We start from the raw sequence: 12,253 nt of genomic DNA, 5'->3' as shown, positions 1-12,253 counted from the left end.
CAAGCAGATACCTCTCCGTTATCTTCCGTAAATCATTATCAACCTCCACTGTTCCCCAATCCTGGAAGCTTGCTACGGTCATTCCGATATACAAATCCGGTAACGCTCAACTTCTGCAGAACTACAGACCCATTTCATTAACTGCCCACTCATGCAAGCTACTCGAACATATAATTTTTAAACACATCACGGAATTTCTTGAAAGCCATAATATCCTATCCAATTACCAACATGGTTTCCGTCGCGGATATAGCACCACTACCCAACTGATCGAATTCACGCACGATATTTGTCAGTCATTAGATTTAGGCGGACAGATTGACGGCATTTTTGTTGACTTATCCAAAGCTTTCGACACCGTCCCACACCCAAAACTCCTCTACAAGCTTAACTCCATTTTAAATAACCCTTCTCTGGTTGGTTGGATACATAGCTTCCTAACCCACCGTTCTCAGTCTGTGCAATTTAACGGCTCTATTTCCTCTCCTGTTAGTGTTTCATCCGGCGTCCCACAAGGTTCCGTTTTAGGCCCGCTTCTTTTCTTATTATATATTAATGACTTGCCGCATTGCGTGTCCGTTAGTATTCGTCTTTACGCTGATGATTGCGTCCTCTATCATAGTATTAACACACGAATGGATCATGATTTACTTAATGACTCCTTTGCAAAATTTTGTAGGTGGTGCAAGGAATGGCAAATGAACATTAATTTCTCTAAAACTGTTTCCATGTCCTTCTCCAGACGCCCATCTCCATCACTTTTCACGTACACTTTCCATGGTCAAGATTTAAAAAGAGTAACCGAATTTAAATACCTTGGTCTTCATTTCTCCCATGACATGTCATGGTCGAAACACATTGACATCACATGTAACAAAGCTTTTAGACGTCTCGGTTACCTCCATCGTTCACTGCGTAAGGCTCCAAAGGATACCAAACTGATGGCGTATAAAACACTTATCCGACCTATTCTTGATTATGGCTGCATCATATGGAATCCTCATAAGAAATCCGATATTAAACAGATAGCATCAGTCCAAAAGAAATCTGTGCGCTTCATTTTTCGCAACTATAGCCGAGATTTTTCCCCTTCTTCGCATTATACAGCTACAGGTCTTACAGTTCTTTCATCTCGCCGCCGCTTAGAATGCATGAAATTTTTACACACGCTTATTCATTCTGAGCGCCTTGATAGACTAAATAATTATTTGAACTTTAGTCCACCTTCTATCACTAGGAGTTCTCATAATCTCAACCTTATCCCTTTCTTTTGCCGAACGGAGATGTTCAAGCACAGCTTCTTTCCACTGGCCATTGAACTCTGGAATGCACTGCCTGGAAGCATCCGCTCTTTACCTATGCAAGAATTTTTGAAAGCAATTACATATACTTGATATTCATATTTATTTTTGGGCCTGTATCTCGTTTTCTTGCTTTCCTTTTTTTTCTACCCACTCCTGCAATAGCCTCACCGAGGCTGCAGTATGTATAAATAAATCAGCCTAGTTACGCCCACTGCAGGGCAAAGGCCTCTCCCATACTTCTCCAACTACCCCGGTCATGTACTAATTGTGGCCATGTTGTCCCTGCAAACGTCTTAACGTCATCCGCCCACCTAACTTTCTGCCGCCCCCTGCTACGCTTCCCTTCCCTTGGCATCCAGTCCGTAACCCTTAGTGACCATCGGTTATCTTCCCTCCTCATTACATGTCCGGCCCATGCCCATGTCTTTTTCTTGATTTCAACTAAGATGTCGTTTACCCGCGTTTGTTGCCTCACCCAATCTGCTCTTTTCTTATCCCTTAGCGTTACACCCATCATTCTTCTTTCTATAGCTCGTTGCGTCGTCCTCAATTTCAGCAGAACCCTTTTCGTAAGCCTCCAGGTTTCTGCCCCATATGTGGGTACTGGTAACACACAGCTGTTATACACTTTCCTTTTGAGGGATAGTGGCGACCTGCTGTTCATGATTTGAGAATGCCTGCCAAACGGACCCCAGCCCATCCTTATTCTTCTGGTTATTTCAGTCTCATGATGCGGATCCGTGGTCACTACCTGCCCTAAGTAGATCCAATCCTTACCACTTCCAGTGCTTCGCTACCTATCGTGAACTGTTGTTCTCTTCCGCGACTGTTAAACAATACTTTAGTTTTCTGCAGGTTTATTTTCAGACCCACTCTTCTGCTTTGCCTCTCCAGGTCAGTAAGCATGCATTGCAATTGGTCTCCTGAGTTACTAAGCAAGGCAATATCATCAGCGAATCGCAAGTTGCTTACGTATTCTCCATCAACTTTTATCCCCAATTCTTCCCACTCCAGGCCTCTGAATACCTCCTGTAAACATGCTGTGAATAGCATTGGAGATATCGTATCTCCCTGTCTGACGCCTTTCTTTATAGGGTTTTGTTGCTTTCTTTGTGGAGGACTACGGTGGCTGTGGAGCCGCTATAGATATCTTCCAGTATTTTTACATATGGCTCATCTACACCCTGATTCCTTAATGCCTCCATGACTTCTGAGGTTTCGACTGCATCAAACGCTTTCTCGTAATCAATGAAAGCTATATATAAGGGTTGCTTTTATTCTGCACGTTTCTCTATCACTCGATTGATAGTGTGAATATGGTCTATTGTTAAGTAGCCTTTACGGAATCCTGCCTGGTCCTTTGGTTGACAGAAGTCTAAGGTGTTCCTCATTCTATTTGCGATTACCTTAGTAAATACTTTGTTGCCAACGTACAGTAAGCTGATCGGTCTATAATTTTTCAAGTATTTGGCGTCCCCATTCTTATGGATTAGGATTATGTTAGCGTTCTTCCAAGATTCCGGTACGCTCGAGGTTATGAGGCATTGCGTATACAGGGTGGCCAGTTTCTCTAGAACAATCTGATCACCATCCTTCAACAAATCTGCTGTTACCTGATCCTCCCCAGCTGCCTTCCCCCTTTGCATAGCTCCTAAGGCTTTCTTTACTTCTTCAGGCGTTACCTGTGGGATTTCGAATTCCTCTAGGCTATTCTTTCTTCCACTATCATCGTGGGTGCCACTGGTACTGTATAAATCTCTATAGAACTGCTCAGCCACTTGAACTATCTCATCCATATTAGCAACGATATTGCCGGCTTTGTCACTTAACGCACACATCTGGTTCTTGCCTATTCCTAGTTTCTTCTTCACTGTTTTTAGGCTTCCTCCGTTCCTGAGGGCCTGTTCAATTCTATCCATATTATAGTACCTGATGTCTGCTGTCTTACGCTTGTTGATTAACTTAGAAAGTTCTGCCAGTTCTATTCTAGCTGTAGGGTTAGAGGCTTTCGTATATTGGCGTTTCTTGATCAGATCTTTCGTCTCCTGCGATAGCTTACTGGTTTCCTGTCTAACGGCGTTACCACATGCTTCTATTGCGCACTCCTTAATGATGCCCATGAGATTGTCATTCATTGCTTCAACACTAAGGTCCTCTTCCTGAGTTAAAGCCGAATACCTGTTCTGTAGCTTGATCCGGAATTCCTCTAGTTTCCCTCTTACCGCTAACTCATTGATTGGCTTCTTGTGTACCAGTTTCTTCCGTTCCCTCCTCAAGTCTAGGCTAATTCGAGTTCTTACCATCCTATGGTCACTGCAGCGTACCTTGCCGAGCACGTCTACATCTTGTATGATGCCAGGGTTCGCGCAGAGCATGAAGTCGATTTCATTTCTAGTCTCACCACTCGGGCTCCTCCACGTCCACTTTCGACTAACCCGCTTGCGGAAAAAGGTATTCATTATCCGCATATTATTCTGTTCTGCAAACTCTACTAATAATTCTCCTCTGCTATTCCTAGAGCCTATGCCATATTCCCCCACTGACTTGTCTCCAGCCTGCTTCTTGCCTACCCTGGCATTGAAGTCGCCCATCAGTATAGTGTATTTTGTTTTGACGTTACCCATCGCCGATTCCACGTCTTCATAAAAGCTTTCGACTTCCTGGTCATCATGACTGCATGTAGGGGCATAGACTTGTACCACCTTCAATTTGTACCTCTTATTAAGTTTCACAACAAGACCTCCCACCCTCTCGTTAATGCTATAGAATTCCTGTATGTTACCAGCTATTTCCTTATTAATCAGGAATCCGACTCCTAGTTCTCGTCGCTCCGCTAAGCCCCGGTAACACAGTACATGCCCGCTTTTTAGCACTTGATATGCTTCTTTTGTCCTCATAACCTCACTGAGCCCTATTATATCCCATTTACTACTTTCTGATTCCTCCAATAACACTGCTAGACTCACCTCACTAGATAGCGTTCTAACGTTAAACGTTGCCAGGTTCAGATTCCAATGGCGGCCTGTCCGGAGCCAGGTATTCTTAGCACCCTCTGCAGCGTCACAGATCTGACCGCCACCGTTGTCAGTTGCTTCGCGGCTGCTGGGGACTGAGGGCGGGGGTTTGATTGTTGCAGTCATATAGGAGGTTGTGGCCAAGTACTGCACCAGGGCGGCCAATCCTGCTCTGGTGAAAGAGTGCGTTACCGGTTCTGGTCCCCGGGATGAGGCCGCACTCCAGCAGGCCTGTTCTATATATATATATATATATATATATATATATATATATATATATGAAAAAGCTCCCTTTCACATTGCTACCTAACGTAGACAGTGTAGAAGCGCTACTCTGCAAATTAAAGTATCGTTCTCGGGTCTACCTACCGCCTCCCTTGTCGAGCCCTGATTGTATGGATGCACTGTACGCATATATGCGGCGTCACGCATCTGGCGCCAAACTTATTCTGGTGGGGGATTTTAATTTTCTTGCTTTCAACTGCGAATCGATACAGTACCACAGCGACAGCTCAGAAATTGTTTTCGATTTAATGCTTTCCTTTAACTTTACGCAAATATTAACGCAGCCTACACGTGGATAGGTACATAGATCCGGTGTGCTCGGTTTTATATTTCTCACTGATAACATGCCTACAGCGATGCAAAATAGAAATATTCGAAAGCATATCAGATCACAATATAGTTTACTGTACAGTACCAATAAATGAAAGTATAACGCCGACCACCGCAGAACAAATATTTGTAGATTTTAGCAAAGGTGATGACGTCTGCATTCTCGACTTCCTATTCTACGAATTCCCATCATTCGAAGAACTAGCTCTGATTCCGCTGTTAGCATCGAAACATTATGGCACAGGTTTAAAGAAATTGGCCTTTATTGCTTGCAAAACCACATTCCGTCCAAAAGAAAGAAAACCACAAAACGAATCCATGGTCCACGCGTGACATTACACGTGCCAAACGATAGGTGAAGTGTTTCAGGAAATCTCTAGAATCAAACCGAATACTTGCAACAGACAGAGCCCGAGCGCAGGCATAACTGATACGAAATCTAAAATAAGGGCAGCTGAATCTATTTATTTCGGGAAAACCCTATCGAAATTCATAAAAAGCTCCCCTACAAACTTTTGGCAATATATGAATCGCAAGGTCCGAAAGGCAGCCCAAGAAACGCGTGAAGAAAGTGTTAATTTCGCCAATACATTAAATAGCTACTTTCAGTCTATTTTCACCTTTGATGACGGAAATCAGCCTAATGTAGAGATTAGAGTGGCAAACTCGATCGAACCTTTAGTTGTCTCCAATTTACGCTGTGCAAGGGACAAATTCTTGACTGGATCACTAACTTGCTCAAAGACAGAATGCAATTCGTAGAATTCAATCATGTGAAATCCTTAGTCGTACCGGTGACCTCTGGTGTACTGCAGGGTAGTGTTTTGGCGCCGGTATTATTCTTACTGTTTGTGAACGGTCTACCTTCATCTGTTAATGTCGGCTGCAGGTTGTTTGCAGACGACTGCATTCTGTGCAAAGAAATAAATTCCCATGATGACCACATCACCTTAAATACAGCCTTAGAGACAGTTTCAGTGTGTGGCAGTGACTGGAAAATGCACATTAACAAAAAGAAGTCCGCTTTGTTATCCATAAGTGGAAAAAAAAAGATTCATCGAACTTTCATTATACCATACATTCAACTAGCTTGTCTAAAATAAGGAGCATTAATACCTAGGTGTCATTCTGTCTCAAGATCTAGGATGGGATTCTCATATACAATATATCGCATCATCTACACTAAAGGACTGCTTTTTCTAAAAAGGCGATTAGAGCTAGCCCCAAGAAACAAAGTTGCAGGCCTATGATACACTTATCAGACCCATCCGGGAATACGCAAACACTGCTTGGTTTCCGTACACAAGAAAAAAAGACTAAGCAACAAACTCGAAGAAGTTCAAAGTAAAAGCGCTTAGGGTCATCTTTAACAAATTTAAACCAACATATTCTCCCACAGAACTGCTTAAGAAAGCTGGATTACTAGCCATAAGAAGATTGGCGAGCTTAAACATAATGTACCATCTGCTACACAACCACCTAAATATAGACATGTCCCGTTATATTGAGCAATCCGCAGCGAGAACTACCCACCAGTATCATTGCCATACCCTTGTTTCTTGCAAATTCCATACAGATGCCTTCAAATTCTCGCTCGCTTTTTTTTCCCTGGCGATCAGTAAATTGAATAACATTACCCCCTGCATTACCTGTAGCACATCATTACCTCGTTTCTTTAAATTTATTCAAAGCTATTTGCTAGCCTCTCAATTTTGAAACATGTTTTCGCCTTTGTCCTCATATAAACCAATTGCCAATGTCTTTTACCCGTGCAGTCTACTTTTGTAGATACCGTTGTATGCATTACAGCCGTCAATTGCGCGCCATTTGATTGATAATGTTTTATTTGTCTTTATTTCTATGTTTACTTATCTCAATTTTTGTACTAGCCCCCCCCCCCTATTATAATCCCCATTGGAATTGACAGTACTTATAAATAAATTTATAAATATATAGATTTTAAGAAAACGAACATTGAGGCATATGCTTTTACTGATGTTCCGGCCGGAAGAGCGGCCTTCGTCAGACTGAATTCAAGTGTAGTGGCGTCACAGTTATATATCTAGACACCAGACACTAACACTTTGTCCAACAAGAACACGCACATAACCAAGCCCTAATCAAACAAAAATACAAAATGAGTACAGCGTGAAAAAATCTAAAAATAGCCGGGCCGTTCTAGAAAACCTGCACACTAGTATAAGATCAAGGCTAGCGCTGTATAACGCACTGCAGCGGAAATCAGGCTTGCAAAGTGGAGACACGGACATACTTAACAACGCACACGTGGACAAAAACCGGTATACCATGCTTATAAAACCAAAGCTTTCTGTCGTCTCAAAATTACAATAGTCACGCCCGTGGCATCAGCCATTATGCCACCCGTGCAGCTTATGTCATAGCCGTAGCTTCCAGCAGCCGGGCACCAATCTAAACATTCCCAACATAGGATGACGTCATACAAAAGGCCACCGTGACCACGTGCACAATTAAGAAAATGTATATAAACTGGTCAATCAAAATTATTGACGCAGGTTAGTTTCCGATGTTTTCGTTAATACTACAAGAAAGAGCATCGAACATGTGTATCAGGTAATATTCGTGGAGCAAACGATCGTGGTGGAAAGGAAAACCAGATTCAAGTATAGTCACTCTAATACCGTCGAAAGAGTGTCCAATTGTACATAGGTGTTTCAACAGCGGAAGCTGTGGGAAATGCCTTGCGTCAGAACGATGATAACTAAATCGCATTCTGAACGGCGTTTCTGCTTGACCAATATATTTTAGGTCGGACGTACCCCACTCAAGGAGATAAGTGGCGTTCGACGTGTCACAGTTGAAGCTGCCTTTGATACGGACCGCGAAGTTTGAAGCCCAGCTTTTCGCCGTTATTGTAGTTAGCATATGTGGGCGTACTTTACAGCGTGGCTTCCTGCATGGACTACAACCTGCAAGTACGCGGGCGCCGATTTTAGTAGTGCTTATCAAATCGCGAATATTTTTGAGCGTCAGTACACTACTCGCGGCGCCACTGGAGAAGTTGTTATACGGTCACTGTCACTATGGTCTCGAATATTTCGATGCCGTTTGAGAATGGCGCAAACATTAGGAACTGGCGCTCAGTGCGTCAAAACAAGGTTAGTTGCAGAAGTGGTCGCCGCCAGATTGGACTTAACGAGAATGTCTTTCCTTTTCAAGTTACTGGCTGGTATTATTGCGCGATCAATAATTTTCTTGCGGTGCTGGCAGTCCACAAATATACGCTTCAGCTCATCAGAATCTATTTGTTCATAACATATACGCCTAAAACGGTGCGCCTGACTGTACGGCTTTACAATGACGAACGTGGCTGCATTGGAAACGGAGGTATTGGCGCCTGTCCGTTGGCTTTTTCTAAACTTTGGTTGACAGATTATTTCCGGTTATTGAAACTGTAACATCGAGGAAGTCAATCTCTGAACTGGAGTGGTTATGTTTAAACTAAATGTTCGTGTGAATGCTATTGAAGGCACCAATAAAGGTAAGCAGTGTCGATTCGCCATGGAGCCACGTCGTCAATGAAACGCCTATGTATAGCATGAATGGTTAGGGTGCGGTTTTCATGAACTTTGCTTTCCAGTATGCCCATAAAAATATTGGCACAATTCGACCCAGTCCGTGTTCCCTTAGAAGTACTACAGACCTGCACATAAAAGCTGCCATTAAATACAAAATTACCTAATTTCAATATGAGTTTTAATGGAGTGGCCAGTGCGAGAACGCTAATGTGCTTCTCAGTTTCAACTCGTCCATAGGCTAGGGACAAAGCGCGAATTCCGTCTGAATGCGGAATATTCGTATAAAAGCATATGAAATCCAGTGTCGCAAGCAGTGAACCAGAGCTAATGCGCAGGTCTACTTATTCGCTGTAGAAATTGCTAGTTTCTTTTCTATAAGAAGGGAAGGTAGGGGGAATTGGTTTGATTAGCTGGTCTACATACCGAGAAAATCCGTCGTCTTGTTTGAATATACATATGACAAAGGGTTTCACGCCAGACCCGATGGTACAACATTCAAAAAAGAAAAAAAAGACAGACGAACGTGATAGCATATGTTATTACTGACGTTTAGGCCGGTCCTCCAGCCGACACGTCAGTAAAAACATATGCTATAACGATCGTCTCTTTTCTTTCTTGTTTGGTATATATATATATATATATATATATATATATATATATATAATATATATATATAGAGAGAGAGAGAGAGAGGCTGTGCGGGCAGCTCAACCTGTTCAGCGTTGTAAAGCAAGTAGCGGGCGGCGATAACGACTGTTTGGAAATGTCTTTCTCGGCTAAGACTCATATGGTGGGATGTGCCTTCCACGTGATCGTCCTTGAATTTGGTACGTGGCAAAAGTGCGTAGCGGACTTCATGCAAATCAAGTTCAACTTACTTGACGTAGTCGACCCGTTCCTGACTAAAGATTCTGCCGCCATTATTGATTTCCTAAGGTGAAGTGACCACAAATGTTTAAGCGCATTCTGTGTTGATATAAAAAATTATTCTTTTACAAATAAAGAACTGCTATTGCGTGTCGAGGCTGCAAGTGACGAGCTCGGTGCTGTAGACTTATAAAACGCCTGTGGCGTGAGTACCAATGGTTTTTAGAGTGTTTATCATGCTATTTAACGTCAACCTTTATGGCTTTTGACAAGAACATTTACCCGCAAAAACTGGGTGCTTGCATAGGGTCGCGCATTGCAAATATTTTAAGTGATTTGCCTTTAGCCCGATGTGACAAGGCTTTTTTTGAGCTGCTTGGTGAACTTAAGGCTTCAAAAATTTTACGGTACGTTGATGATTCATTATATTTTTTTTAAATAGATCTGTTTTTACGGGCCCTATTGGCCAAACTCCTTTAGATTGCTTTTTAGATTTTACAGACCCTATTGTCTCGCGTATTTTACCCTCTTTTAACGCATGTAACGCATTTTTTTAACGCACTTTCGCCTTCAAATTCCGCGAACAGCGCAGCATTCGATTTCCGGCTGCGTCTCAGAGATGAACACACGTGTTCAATGAATGGGTCAGGAGCCAAGAAAACCCCCTTTACCACACAGCTCAACACATTCTAAGGTTGTCCAAATAAATATAGTGCGCTCTTTCTTGCTTGGCGTTCTTTGCAAATCACGCGATCAATCCATGGTAGAAAGCCTTCAAAGGCAAATGGCTCGCTCGGAGCCGGCGTGGTATCTGAGGCAGGTTTCAGTTGCTGAAGGCCGGCATCGCAGAAAGAAGGCTGAATCGCGCATGAGTGACAAGAACGAAAAAGTGCTTGAATGTGCGTCTGCAAGAGCACAACAAAAAAGTCAATATTGCTGCAGACGTCTAACTGGCAGCTCATGGTAAAAAACCTGACGCGCAGCCACCTTGCCGGCCTTTGTTTGATCAGACTGTTGCCGTGTATCGCTATCGCGATAGCTTAAAAAAAATTAAATTATGGGGCTTTACGTGCCAAAACCACTTTCTGAGGCACGCCGTAGTGGGGGACTCCGGAAATTTCGACCACCTGGGGTTCTTTAACGTGCACCTAAATCTAAGTACACGGGTGTTTCCGCATTTCGCCCCCATCGAAGTGCGGCCGCCGTGGCCGGGATTCGATCCCGCGACCTCGTGCTCAGCAGCCTAACACCTTAGCCACTGAGCAACCACGGTGGGTTATCGCGATAGCTTAGCTAGGGAAGTAATAGACGCTGACGAGATCACACGGGCAGGAGATGATTGAGTCTGTTGGCCGTCAGTGATAATATGAAAAAAAAAGAGCTTGAATCTTTGAAATATTCAGCACGTGGCAGTGTACCTTCCTCCTCTCTGTGGATGGGTGTATCTACATTCTCGGAATCCGCTTTAAAATCCTCGTTGAAAGTTGGCGCTTGTCCTGTCTCGAGTTGTTCGTGGTCCTTAATGCGCTGTGTTGCTTGTATCACGTTGTCCGCCTACCATTTGCGTTTAACTACCAATAACGTGTTCCTGCCGTGCACGGTTATCCAATCTGCAAAGCTCTCGCTAACAGAAGATTTCAAAGGACTCGCTCGTTTTCCGCGAAACAGAAAAAAAAGAAAAATAACCGGCCCAATTGTATTGCACATCTATGTTAAGCCAAGTATTTTTAATGCTATTCCCTCATGAACCATATTCTGAGTATACAAAAAGTGGTTATTGAGATACAAATATTAGTTTCAAGAGCAGCATGGTATGCGAAGAAACTTTATTTACAGCGAGTGAGGGACAGGATGGACACATACATACACCCAGAACACAATATCTACAATGTTATTTGCTAAAAATTTCAGTGGCGATTCACAGCGTGCTGTCGCACTGATGGTGTTCACGATGCGTCGGTATCCCCTAACGCAACTGCGGATCGAGGCGCACTCAGTTTCGCTCAAGACAGGGTGTTCTACGCCGCTTGTCAAAGCATGCGTGTGTGGCGCAATGGTATCGATGACAGGCTTGTCTGCTAGGGGTCCTGTGTTCGAATGCTTCCGCCGGGAAACTTTATTCATGCTTAATAAATCATTTAGCTTGCCGTACTTTGCTTGAAATGAGTTAGCGAATTCATAATAACGTTCGAAACCAGAAGGACCAACTTCAGGCGAATTCATGTAATATCGATCACTCCCATACTGGCTGAATGGCACTGCTTGCAGTTCCCATAGACGCTAGTGCCACAGTTCTATCTACTAATTATTATATGAAACTCTAAGTTTGAGATGGTAAACTAATTCTTCGCTACAGCGTCGCTAGATGACGCCACCATCCTCTTCAATGCCTTCGGCCTTAGAGGCCAGATACGTATGCATAAGTGCCTCGAACTCCGAAATAAAGCTTCACTTTGAAGTTACGGTCATCTGCTAATGACCATTCCGCGGCTTCAGCCGATGGAACCACTAATGGCAAAGCTGAACCTCAGTGTTGGCAGCGTCGAGAATAAGACAATGTGCCATTGTTGCACTGCAACGCGACTTTCTGTCATGCCCCGTTTTGCACTTAGGGACAGTGCTGGCGGAGGAGGCAAACATGCGTGGTTCATCGTCTGAAAGCAACATGGCCGTAACTTGTGCCGGAAAATACGCCGAGGCCGGCGTCCTCCTTGTCCGAGCCATTGTTTTGTGCTGATCCGCTTACCGTCCCGTTAATTACGGGTTGAGATTTTACTGGCGGTTCGTCATTTTCTTTTGGGGCATATGGTTAGCGACAAGGCATAATAAAAACTGTTCTGGTGGCCTTCAATGCGCCATTACGGAATGTCCATACGTGTGAAAAAACTCAAATCCA

At 43.5% G+C, this 12,253-nt stretch overlaps 1 protein-coding gene across 1 annotated transcript in view; it reads left to right on the top strand.

Moving 5' to 3' along the window:
• Window positions 1-12,253, top strand: part of Mip (Myoinhibiting peptide precursor) — a 237,124-nt gene that overhangs the window by 147,636 nt on the left and 77,235 nt on the right. The window lies entirely within an intron of this gene.

This window comes from Dermacentor albipictus, chromosome 3 (assembly GCF_038994185.2).
Source record: "Dermacentor albipictus isolate Rhodes 1998 colony chromosome 3, USDA_Dalb.pri_finalv2, whole genome shotgun sequence".
Taxonomy (NCBI): domain Eukaryota; kingdom Metazoa; phylum Arthropoda; class Arachnida; order Ixodida; family Ixodidae; genus Dermacentor; species Dermacentor albipictus.
This window is presented reverse-complemented; position numbering and strand designations above follow the sequence as displayed.